Source organism: Geotrypetes seraphini, chromosome 5, assembly GCF_902459505.1.
Source record: "Geotrypetes seraphini chromosome 5, aGeoSer1.1, whole genome shotgun sequence".
Classification (NCBI taxonomy): Eukaryota; Metazoa; Chordata; class Amphibia; order Gymnophiona; family Dermophiidae; genus Geotrypetes; species Geotrypetes seraphini.
This window is the reverse complement of record NC_047088.1, coordinates 65,838,226-65,851,397: the sequence shown is the minus strand read 5'-3', so window position 1 is coordinate 65,851,397 and position 13,172 is coordinate 65,838,226.

Here is a 13,172-nt window from a genome sequence, read left to right as displayed (position 1 = left end):
GTCAAACATGTTGAATCATCTCAGCCAGATGTAAAGTAGGATCCATAAGTTATCCTCTAAAGCACATTCATATCAGTTACTCTAGTTGTGGATGGTGTTTGTGTGAAAACTGAAGAGAAGCAACAGATCGTGAGGTAAACACAGTTTGGGTATTAATTTGGTGTGAAGCTGTTATTTGACACATATTATATTAAGAAGATGAGACTGATAGATTTTTGTGTTTACAGACCAGCACAAATAAAATCAGCGTTGGGTTTTCTGAGGCAGCTAGATGTGAAACGCGTCAAGACCCACCTAAGCCTTTGCTCTTCTCCAGGGCAGATAAGGTGTTTTTTTTTTTTTTTTTTTTAAAGTTTATGCAAGATTTTAACTGGCAAGATGTTGAAAACTTATTAAATGCAAAGCCATATTATGTTCTGTGATTGAAAAAGGCGAGTTTTCCTGCTGCTGGAGCTCTACTCCAAGTCGGGTCTCTTACAAACTTTTTTCTGAGCGCTCAAAAGTACATGCTACATTGTATTTGAATTAAGAAACACAGAGGATTTTTCTTTGGCTTGTTACATGATGTTGTTAGATGCCATCGACTTGTGCTCTAGTGCTAGCAACTTGATGAGTTACTGATCTAAAAAGATATCAGTTTTGTGTTAGTCTGGTAAGGTCCTCCAGCATCATCCTCATGGTTGTTTTCATCTGATTGCAGGTCACCCTCTTTGCCTGTTTCCTTCAATCTTCCCAAACATAATGTCTTTCTCCAAAGATCTTGTTCTTCTGACAGTGTGACCAAAATAAGACAATCACAACTTCATCATTTGGGCTTCAAGTGACATAGCCGGTTTGATCTCCTCCAAAATCAAATTGTTAGTTCTTTAGTCCACAGTACCCATCAAATATTTCTCCAGCACCAAAGCTGAAATGAGTCAATCTTCTTTCTGTCTTGTTTCTGTAATGTCAAACTTTTGCATCTGTCATGGATCATTGAGAAAATGAGTGTGTGAATAAGTCTGATCTTTCTTTGGAGTGTTATTTACTTGCCTTTGAATACTTTGTCAGGAGCCTTCATTGAAGAGTGACCCAATGCTATTCTGTGGAGTATTTCTTCCCTGCTAGTTGCTTCTTTGTTTATGAAAGACCAGGAGATTGAATTCCTTTATAACTTCTATTCTATTGCCTTCAAGCTCAAAATTATCATCATTTTTCATGTTCATGATCTTCATCTTGTTTATGTTCGGGTCTAATCTCACGTTATGACTTTCTGCTTTGACTTTAACACATTTGCAGTAAGCCTTTTTTTAATGCACTAACCCCTCCTTTTAGAAAACCACGGAACCGTTTTTTAGCGCAGGCCAGTGTGCTGAATGCTCTGCACTGCTCCCAATGCTCATAGGAAGTCTATGAGTGTCGGGAGCAGCGCAGAGCATTCAGTGCTCCAGCCTGCACTAAAAACTACTTTTATGGTTTTGTAAATTGGGGGGGGGGGGGGAGGTTAACACCCTTTAGAAAAAGGGCCCCTAAATAACTAAGCATGGAATTAGTGCACACTACCTGCTAAGAAATCTATTTTATACTTATGGGTTTCTTAGCATTTAGTGAATGCTAATTCCGTTAATTCATGCTAAATTTTAGTAAAAAGGTCCCTAACTGAGGAGAGGTAGTATCAAACAGTGTCAGAGCACTAATCCTTATTATTTGCTCCTTAATCCTAGGTGCGGTGCTCCAGTGAATTGTGAAATAGGTCTCCTTATGTTCCATAAAGATGAGATGCAAAACATGAAAAAGTCAGGAACAATATAATATCATAGATTGTGGTATACATGGATGCCTTTATATGAAAAAACAAACAAACCCATAATGGTAATACTGCGAGACTACCTTTAGGGGTCACTAGTGTCATTTTGGATTTTGGTGCCAGCAAGGGCAGGAATAACTGGGATAGCTCCTGCATGAAACATTAGACACCAGGGATTTGAATTACATAGGCCCAGTGGGGATTCTTTGGGAATGTGGGGAGTCTCAGAGATTGGTTATGGCATTGGACAGTGCTTAGTTAAGGAGGGTCACTTCTATGTCAAAGGGTTTGCCACTAGGGGAATCCTTTTGGTTGGGGTTGGGGGTGCTTAAAGATGAGGGGGGGGGATCATTCTAGCTGCTAATATAATTTATGGGTGCCAGCCCCTTTAATATGCAGTCTGGGAGCATCAAGTCATGTTTTGAATGCCCAGTGCTCCCAGGCTGTTGAAATAATGCTGCTTATGCAGTTTTGTACATTTATGGCAGGATTCAGCCACCTGCAGTACTGAGATACTACAGGTTGCTGGATCCCTTAATAAATCAAAAACATGCCTTTTACCAACCCTTCATAACTCATCTCTCTCTCTCTCCTCTCCTCCCCCCCCCCCCAACTATTTTATTGGAATGAAACTACTCCTTTATTCTGTAATGGTAAATTATTCTTTACCTCAAGTGATGACATTTTCTCTATTTGGCACAGCAGAGAAAATGCACCTTGGAAAGCTGAATACCTGTTGGCTTGGAATTTCATTATATGAATAAGGGATTAGTGGGCTGGACTGTTTTTGTTTTTGCTTTAATCATAGGTTGGCAGGATTATTGCAGTTGCCAGGCAGTGGAAACAAGTACAAATTGCAGCGGTAATACCTTGCTAATATTTTTTTCTAATGTTATCAGAGCAGTTTACACTCCAGTTCAATCTGAAAAAGCCTTTTGCCTTTGGCCCTGTGCCTCACAAGTATGTTGGAATCATAATAAATTCTCTACAAACGAATGACCGGTCATGTCTTAGCTCATTTGTATAGAACAGAATGACATTGTTTTATGGCTTGTATGGTGCGATATGCTCGTGGCTGAAGGCCATATTCCATCAATATGCCTACAAATAACATGTTACCATAAATTCTGTTATGGTTTATTATAATTGCAGTATAATATGCATGGATGAAAATAGACTTGATGAAGGTCAATGTTTTAATTGTTTATAAACAGTCTTAAGTACCAAAGGAACAGCTGTTTCCTATGACATTCATAGCATTTGAAAGCTATACAGAGGACATTTTTTTTTTCCAGTGGTGAGTAAGGGTAAGTAAACATCAAAGCAAAACTCAAAAATCACACATACGGGATAAGAAATGGAAGGGTACAACTATTTAGTACCTCATGTGACTGGCTTAATGTCAACCAGAATGTTTTAGTGTTACCTGCTAAAAACTTTGGATTAAGCAGAATATAAATGTACTACTACTGCTATTTATTACTTCTATAGCACTGAAAGGCGTACACAGAACTCTACGTTTTGACATTTAATGGACAGTCCCTGCTCAGAAGAACTTACAGTCTAACTTGGACAGCCAGACATGCCATATAGGGTTGGGACATTTAATATGTGGCTCCTGCTCGTAAGAACTTACAGTCTAACTTGGATAGACAGATATGGCATATAGGTAATAAATACATAAATGTTGGGGCGGAGAGTGGATGTGTCTGTGCTAAAGAGTGAGGGTCTGATTCTCAAAACGTGCATCCCGATTGCAGGGGCGATAGATGTCCTACCACTGTATGGCAGCCAATCAGGATGCAAGTTTTTTTTTTTTAAATTTCAACGGACACCTACATTTGTAGGCATCTGTATCACATCTATGAAGATGCATAAGGATGCCTAAGCACACCTAAGGTGGGGGTTGGGTGTGGTTTTACCCAGAAGTGGCCTTGGGCATGCTTAAGTGTCCCTATACATCTCTTTAGGTGTAAGACAGATGCCTTAAATGTAGGCCTGCAAAATGTTCAGTGATGTAGACGTGATTCTCTTTAGGACACCGATGCATGATTGACACACAATCAGTGGTCGCCTCTTAAGCACCTGCTGAAATTGGCATCTTAAAGAGAATCAGACCCTTAGTACATCCACATTGCTATACACTAAGGGCCAGATTCTCTAAAGGGCACTTAACTTAATTGGCAAAATCCCCTTAATAGCTTCAATAATTGAAAAATTGGGTGATAGGCACCTACCCGATTCTATTGCATGGCGCTTAGCGGTGCCTAATGCCTAAATGGGTATTTCTTTGAGCAGAGTGTGACTTAGGCACCACTAAGCACGATTCTCCAAACACTTAGACCTTTAAAACCACCCCCCACTAGTAGCAGTGCAGGCAGAGGACTTTTACTCTGCTTAAAGGGAACAGTGGCATGTGACCATTCATGCCAAAAAATAGAGGTTGTGGTAAGAGCCGATAGTATAGCTGGTTTTAAGAAAGGTTTGGACAATTTCCTGGAGGAAAAGTCCATAGTCTGTTATTGAAAAAGACATGGGGGAAGCCACTGCTTGCCCTGCATTGGTAGCATAGAATACTGCTACTCCTTGTGTTTTGGCTAGGTTCTAGTGACCTGGATTGGCCACCTTGAGAAGGGGCTACTGGGCTTGATGGACCATTGGTCTGACCCAGTAAGAATATTTTTATGTTATGTTCATATTCACGGTACTGCGGTATATAAGTTGTTATTATTATTATTATTATTATTATAAATATTTTCTTTTAAACAGTATATTTCTTACAACTAGAAATAAATCTCACATCCAAAAAAGTGCTCAGAGAAAATGGTAATGTTGGAGACCATATTGTGGATCAAGCCCACCAGTCAGTATCTCATAGTCTCAATCATTGCCCTTTGAATCATTTCCCATCTATGAAAGTATTCAAGCTTTTTCAATAATTCTGTAGTTCAAAAAATATATTTTCACTTATCTTAAAGGGAGACTGTTTGACACTCCTTTCAGGGTTCTGGGTTTTGACGCATTTCGCAAAAATTGCTGCTTCAGCGAACCCGTCAAAAAGCAGTATCATCTTAAACACAGTGGCTTCTGATAGGTCTGGTCATCTGCTGGATAGTGATATATTCTGGCCTGGTGTCTTTAGTGGCTCCAGATTGTCCTCGCCACCCGCAGAATGTAGTTCTTGTATGTCTTTAGCGGGACGAGAAGCTCCAGTTCCCTTTTCATCAATATCTTCTCAGTCAGGGACTGATGTCCTTGGAGAACCTATGGTGTTTTGGTCTTCTGGCATGGCTCTTGAGTGCTCAGCATTGATGATATGTGGTTATTTGGATGATGTGTGGTTATTAGGCTTTTCTTACAGGGGGGTAGGTGGAGCCTGAGCAGGCTCACAGTTAGGTAATCCTAGCTTTCCTTCAGGAGGGTTTAGTCAGAAGTCTAGCAGTCACTTCCCTGAAAGTTCAGGTTGAAGGCTTTACATGTTTTTGAGCACACAGAGGAGCTATTTCGCTTACTTCTCTTTCAGATCTGAACAGGTGTATGACGGGAACGCTTCGTCTGTGTCCTCCCTTATGTCTTCCTTTCATTTCATGGTCTCTTAACATTGTTTTACAGGGCCTTGATGAGACTCTGTTTGAGCCCCTATAGGATGTATTTCTTCTGGACGATGTGGTTTTCTGATCACCGTTTTCTCTGCACAGTGTATTTTGGTGTTACTGCTCTTTCATGCAGAGAACCTTTTTTTCCATATTACAGGCATGGGTGTTTTGCTCCATACTGTAACTTCCTTCTTGATGAAGGTAGGCTTAACTTTTCGAGTCAATCAGGAAGTTAGATTGTCTGCATTTCATATGACAGGTTCAGAGCATGAAGATCAGATCTTCCACAAATTAGATGTCAGGATGATCTTGCTCCTTAATTTGGAAAGAATTAATTGAGTTCTGGGCTATCGGATCACTTTTTTTTCAATGCTGCGCTTCACTGTAGTAGGCTGGCGTCCAATTCCTCGATCACTTGATGGATTCAAAGGGCCATTTTTATGACTTACATTGCCCAAGGTGAGATGATATGAAGAAGATTAGAGTATTCTGGAGAGAATTGTCACCGGAGACGAGACATGGGTGCATCACTGTGACCTAGAAAGCAAAAGACAAAGCATGATGAAGTAAAGGAAGCAGTGCTCTCCTGGCTTCGTGATCAGCTGAGAAACTTTTGCTCTGCAGAATTGCAGAAGCTAGTTGAATGATATAACAAATGTGTTGTTTTGCATTTTCAATTGCTCACAGTTACTTCTATTAAAGTCATTAAATGTATTTTGCCTTTACTTTTTGATTTATCCTCATATACAGAGAAGTATACCATATCTTAGATGGATTTTGATAACATTCGTAATGACAATCTTCAGGAAATGAAAAAGTTACAGGAAAGCAGGAGGTTGGGAACTACATAATTAACAGGTGGGAAACATTGAGCTGAATTAGTCAGTTTTCCCAGTGAAGTAAGGCACATGCCCCAAAGATTTGCACTGGGACTAATGCTGATTAACATTTACAGAAACTATGTGGAAAGGAAAGCAATGAGTAAAGTGAGCAAATTTGCAAATGATATGAAATTATTCAAAGGTTTTAATGCACAAACAAATGGCAAGGAATTGCAGGAATATCTTGCATCTAAATTACAGATGAAATCTAATGAAGGTAAGTGTAAAGTGGAACCTATAGGTACATAATTTTGGGAGTGTGTGACGCAGTGGTTAAATCTACAGCCTCAGCACCTTGAGGTGGTGGGTTCAAACCCCCACTGCTCCTTGTAACCATGGGCAAATCACTTAATCCCCCCATTGCCTCAGTTATATTAGATAGATTGTGATCCCACCAGGACAGACAGGGTAAAATGCTTGAGAACCTGAATAAATTCATGTAAACTGTTCTCCCTGGGGAGAATGGTATAGAAAATTGAACAAATAAAACCAAAACAAAATAGAAATTAAGACAACCAATGCTGAGGTGTTGTCTCGCGATGTCCCATGAGTGTTCATAGTAGGGTCTCCGTGCTATAGTTGGTTCTGAAGCCAGACTGTGTGGGGTGGAGTAGGTTGTTTTTTTTCTAGGTATACGTTTAGGGCTTTAGTTACGAGGCCTTCCATTAGCTTAACGGAAAGTGGGATTGAGGCTATGGGTCTGTAGTTGGATGGTTGGCCCGTTGCTCCTTTGCGGTCTTTTAGGATCGGAGTTATGATGATTTCACTGAGGTCTTGTGGTAACTGTCCATCTTTGAGTAGAATTTGTATCCATTGTAGGAGCAGAGTATGGAATAGTGTGCTGGAGGTTTTCAGAAGGTATGGTGGGCAGTGGTTAAGGTCACAGGCTGCCTGACTGTATTTGTTGTATAGTTTGTTGAGGTCTGACAATTGTATAGGTGAGAAATGGGACCAGGTTCTGTCTGCTGCTACTGATTCTTTCTCTGTGTGGGGAGTTGAGATCTCTTCTAGGTGAGTAGGTGTTCCATTAAACGTGGCTCTAATAATAGCTCTGTATTGATCCATAGTGTGAGTGCACATTAATTATTTGATGCATTTTTAGTTGCTGTATCTCAAGAAAGGTACAGCAGGAAAAGAGCAAAGAAGGACAACAAAAATAATAAAGAGGATGGGATATTTGGGAAAATAGATAAGGATGAGAGAGGAGATATGGAAATTTACCAAAATGTGAATAATATAAAATGCATTAACGGGTAACACTGTTTTATACTATTTGTCAATGCATTTATTTAAATGGAATAAGCATGTTAATAGAGGATGCAGAATAGTTAATGTTTATATGTTGTATCATTATTATTTATTGTATATCTTGTTCTGGAAACTGCCTAGATTTTAAGTAGTATATAAATCTTTTAAATAAATAAATATCAAACAATACTAAGGGCTCTTTTTACTAAGCTGCGTTAGGGCAGTAACACGCAGAATAGCGCGCGCTGAATTGTCGCACGCTCTAGACCTTAACGCCAGCATTGAGCTGGTGTTAGTTCTAGCTGCATAGCGTACGGTATAACGTGCGGTAATATCCTGCGTGTGCTAAAAACACTAGCGCACTTTTTTAAAAGGTATCCTAAGACTCAAAAACATTCCATGACATTGACATGTAGCAGATTTAAGTGAATTTTTTTTTTTTAAGCCTCCTTTTCTGAAACTGTGATAGCAGTTTCTAGCACGGGGAGCCGTGCTGAATGGCCCACACTATCCTATGAGCGTCAGGAGCAGCGCGGGCCATTCAGTGTGGCTTTCTGCGCTAGAAACAGCAATAGCAGTTTTGTAAAAGAGGGGGTAAGTATTTTTTCAGCTACCGATGTTAAAGTTGGGCTGTGAAATTTGATAATAAACCAATAAAATTTGGGAAAAATACAGTCATACAATGTCAAACAGAAAAGAAGGTTATAACGCACTGTAAATTTGTTTTGCAGGTTTCCACATTCATCCGGTCAAAAGTATATAAAACTAGACAAAAATTCATAAATGTACAAAAAAGTGGAGAAAAATAGACCTCATACACAGACGGCCGAGACTGCACTGTACCCTAAGCCATCCGTATCATCACTGGTCTGAAAAAAATACTCCATACATAAATCTCTCATGCATTTAGTGGACTCTATATTTTCAAAACTTTGCTTCTAAACAGGATAAGAAGAGTAGCTTCACTGCAATAAACATACAATTAATGGCTACAGGTGAACATGGTGCATAAGGAGGTAGATGTGCATAAAACAACTTATTCTCAAGACTTGAAGCATAAGTATCACTTATCTGAAGATCCTATATTTATGGCTCTTGATATCAGTTTCTTCTTTTCAGAAACCTGCCCATACAGTCTTCTTCCCAACAGAAAGTACTCTTGTTTTGCAACCTCAATGGTGCTACATCAGGGGGAATTTTTCACTGGAACATCGCTCAAGTATTCCAAATTTTATAATAGGTTTCCTGCATGGCAGAATTGGCAAACGATGGCTGCGAAACCGAGAGATATGCTCGGCTCATTCTAAAAGAGCCGGGCATCATTACAACATCACAAACGTGATGTGTGATATGCTAGACCAGGGGTGGGCAACTTCGGTCCTCGAGGGCCAGAATCCAGTCAGGTGTTCAGGATTTCCCCAATGAATTTGCATTGAAAGCAGTGCATGCAAATAGATCTCATGCATTTTCATTGGGGAAATCCTGAAAACCCAACTGGATTCCGGCCCTCGAGAACCGGAGTTGCCCACCCCTGTGCTAGACACTCCACTACCGAATAGGACACCAGTAGCCAATAGAAAATGCAGCGCCAAAAAGTAAACATAATCAAATGAAAAAAAGCACGTCAAGGACAGAAGCACATTAAAGTAATCCGGCAAGCCTCAGTATATTAAAAGTGCCCAAACAAAACTGTCTTCATCAATAAAATGGTTGCCATTCTAATGCGGTATTTAAACCTTGAGGGTCTAAAGCTTGCAATCGATTGATCCATTGTTGCTCCTTTTGCCAAAGTTGTACAGGTTGTTGGTGAGGGCCCACTTGGAGTATTGGTGAAGGACATAAGAAGACTTGAAGCGATCCAGAGGAGGGCGATGAAAATGATAGGAGGTTTGCGCCAAAGGACATATGAGGAGAGACTGGAAGCCCTGATTATGTATACCCTAGAGGAAATGAGGGACAGGGGAGATATGATTCAGACGTTCAAGTACTTGAAAGGTATTAACGTAGAACAAAATCTTTTCAAGAGAAAGGAAAATGGTAAAAACCAGAGGGCATAATTTGAGGCTGAGGGGTGGGAGACTCAAGAACAATGTAAGGAAATTCTTCTTTACAGAGAGGGTGGTGAATGCCTGGAATGCGTTCCCGAGAGAGGTGGTGGAGAGGAAAATGGTGACAGAGTTCAGAAAAGCGTGGGATGTACTCAGAGGAGGTAGAATCAGAAAATAATAGTAAATATTGAAGAACTAAGGCCAGTACTGGGCAGACTCACACGGTGTGTGTCTGTATATGGCCTTTTGGTTGAGGATAAACATAGAAACATAGAAAATGACGGCAGAAAAGGGCCATAGCCCATCAAGTCTGCCCACTCCAACAACCCTCCCCTAATCTACACTCTAACACTCGTCCCCAAGCTGCCCTCCTCTATGCTACCCTCGTAGGGATCCGACGTGGGCATCCCATTTATTCTTAAAATCTTGTATGCTGCTGGCTACGATCACCTGCTCCGGGAGCTCGTTCCAATGGTCCACAACTCTTTCAGTGAAGAAGTACTTTCTGGTATCCCCATGAAATTCCCCCCCCCCCCCTGATTTTCAACGGATGTTCCCTTGTGGACGAGGGTCCTTTTAGAAGGAAAACGTCGTCTTACATCTCTATGCGACCAGTGATGTACTTAAATGTCTCTATCATATCTCCCCTCTCCCTACGTTCCTCGAGAGAGTATAGCCGCAACTTGTGCAGCCTGTCTTCATACGATAGATCCTTGAGCCCCAGGATCATCCTGGTGGCCATTCGCTGAACCGACTCAACTCTCAGCACATCCTTACGGTAGTGCGGCCTCCAGAATTGCACACAGTACTCCAGATGAGGTCTAACCATGCTTCTGTACAACGGCATAATGACCTCTGGCTGCCGGCTAACTACGGATACATCCCAGCATTTGTCTAGCCTTAGATGAAGCCTTCTCCACTTGATTGGCTGATTTCATGTCTCCACTAATGATCACCCCCAAATCCCGCTCTGCTGTAGTCCTGGACAAGGTTTCATCATTCAGTGTGTATGTCTTATACGGATTATTGTTACCAAGGTGTATGACCTTGCATTTTTTCGCATTGAAGCCACCGGTCTGTAATTTGCAGCTTCTGCCTTGCAACCCTTTTTGTGTAGAGGAACGACGTTAGCTGTTTTCCAGTCCAATGGGACTTTTCCCGTACTGAGAGAGAGATTGAAGAGTACGGCTAACGGTTCCGCCAGGATGTCACACAGCTCTCTGAGCACCCTTGGGTGCAGATTGTCCGGTCCCATGGCAGGAGGGCACTGGTGGCACTGTTGTACTGCTTCCTACCCTTTCAAGTTGTTTAGGGACATATTGGCTATTTCCGAGTTCCATCGGGCGTAACAATCTTTTCTGTATAGCGTTCCAGAGTCTACGGCCGGGGTGTCCCATCATTTGCCTTCCCTGGGCCACATGGAACTGCACACACGCTGTCAGCTCTTTCGGCTTTCTCATGGACAGGGAGCAGTCATATGGGCAGGTCACGATGCTGTTGTCTGATACCTGTTAAGTTGCTGTGGTTGTCAAAGGGCGGTAAGTATAGCTTCTTGCTTGCAGCTAGTGCGTATTCCCTTTCTAAGCCTTACGTATTTCGCCCCCTTGGCATGGAGTTGGTACTGTTTTCATGGTTACAGTATATTCCTCTTTACATTGGGAAACTTGATTTTTCCTAGGAGAATCTTCTTGCAGATCCTACCGTCTCCTCCTGCCATTCACCTTGAGTTTCGATAGTTCGTCGTATACATCACTGGGTGTAAACTCGTGGTTCTGAAATGGGTCTCCCGAGTTATGTTTCACCTTTAACTTTGGACCTGACCCTGGCGCCTCGCAGGTGAAGACTGAGCAGAAGTACTTATTTAGTAGTTCAGCTTTATCTGTATTCGATGCTGCATAATTTCCGTCAGGTTTTCTGAGGCGTACTATTCCATCTGTGTTTCTTTTTCTATCACTAATATACCTGAAGAAAGATTTGTCCCCTTTTTTAATGTTATTCGCTAAGTTTTCTTCTACTCGGAGCTTGGCTTCTTTGACTGCCAGTTTGACCGCTGATGACTTAGTCATATATTTTATTTTAGCCTCTTTACCCTTCGAGCGTTTGTAGTGAATGAATGCTCGTTTCTTGTCTTTAACGAGGTCAGATATCTCTGTGGTGAACCATTGAGGTCTGTTTTTTCTTCGCTGTTTATTCATGGATTTTATGTAATGGTTTGTTGCTGCGTGTAGGGTTGATTTCAAGGTTGACCACATAGCCTCCACATCGTTGGTCACCACTTTGTGTCGCAGTGCCTGATTGGCTGGGGAGGGCTTCAATGGCTAGAAGGATGTAGATGGGCTGGAGTGAGTTTTGACGGAGACTTCAGTAGTTGGAACCCAAGCACAGTACTAAGTAGAGCTTTGGATTCTTGCCCAGAAATAGCGAAGAAGAAGAAAAATATTTAAATTGAATCAGGTTGGGCAGACTGGATGGGCCATTTGCGTCTTTATCTGCTGTCGTCTACTATGTATTACTGCAATAATGCAAATTATTTGTCCCTTATTATGTATTAAGGGCTGTAATGCAGGTTTTGCCACTATAATGCAGTATTATTTAAGTTATCACAGGGTACTTAATAACATTAATAACTTAATAATAACTTAATAACTTAAAAATAAGATTCAAAGCATTTCATTATTATATAATCTCTATAACACAACCTTCACAATCTATATTACAGCCATCAAAATAACCCCAGAAAAATGCTTGGATCATTTTACCTTCCCAGGATCATAAGGCTGAAAAGCCACAGCCCAGTGCTCCTAAGACACTAGAGGCTAGATTCACTAAGCCCACCTTACCTTTCCAGACCATGTCCGATCCTATCCGATCAGTGGCTGGGCGACCGATTCACCATGAATCTCCATGCAAATGGACCAGATCGGAGGCACACCCCACACTGACCCCATAGCGAACAGGGAGAGTGATTCTGACACATGCACAGACCATTTTCTTTGCTGGTATATGGTCTATGCATGTGCTTACTCTCCTGACTTCCCTCTCGCTGGCTCCAGCAGCATCCACCGCAAGACTCCGGAGAGCCCAGGGCAGTGACAGCCTTGAGGGAGGGAAGATGAGACCAGAGCTGCTGTTGCAGAGTGAAGACTGCAGCTGGAATGAGTTGTAGTAGTCTCGCTGACAAACAAGCCACAAGGAAAGGAAGAGCAACCTGCAATGGTGCCACTTCTCCTCGAAGAGGCAGAATCTATGCTTTTTTCTGGAACAGAACACGCCGTATTGCAGCCCCACTTTAAACCTGTGGGTTGAAACCATGACAAAAAGCAGGAGAGTTGGGGCGGGTTTAAAGCGTGTTCTGAAAGCACTGATTCCTTTTAGGGCATAGAGCAGGGCAGCAGAGAGGCAGAGTGGCAGAGAGCAGAGTTTTTTAATGCAAGGCTGGGATTTTAGGGTGGTAGAGAGAGGGACAGGATGTGAATGACTGGTCTTCAGCAGTCGCTTCTTTTTTGATTGGCTAGCCCAGTCGGTATTCCTTAATTTGTTTAGTGAATCGCTGCCTTCCTACATTTGCATGCCATTTCCCTCATTTGCATGCGTGGATCAGATCGGGTGTGAA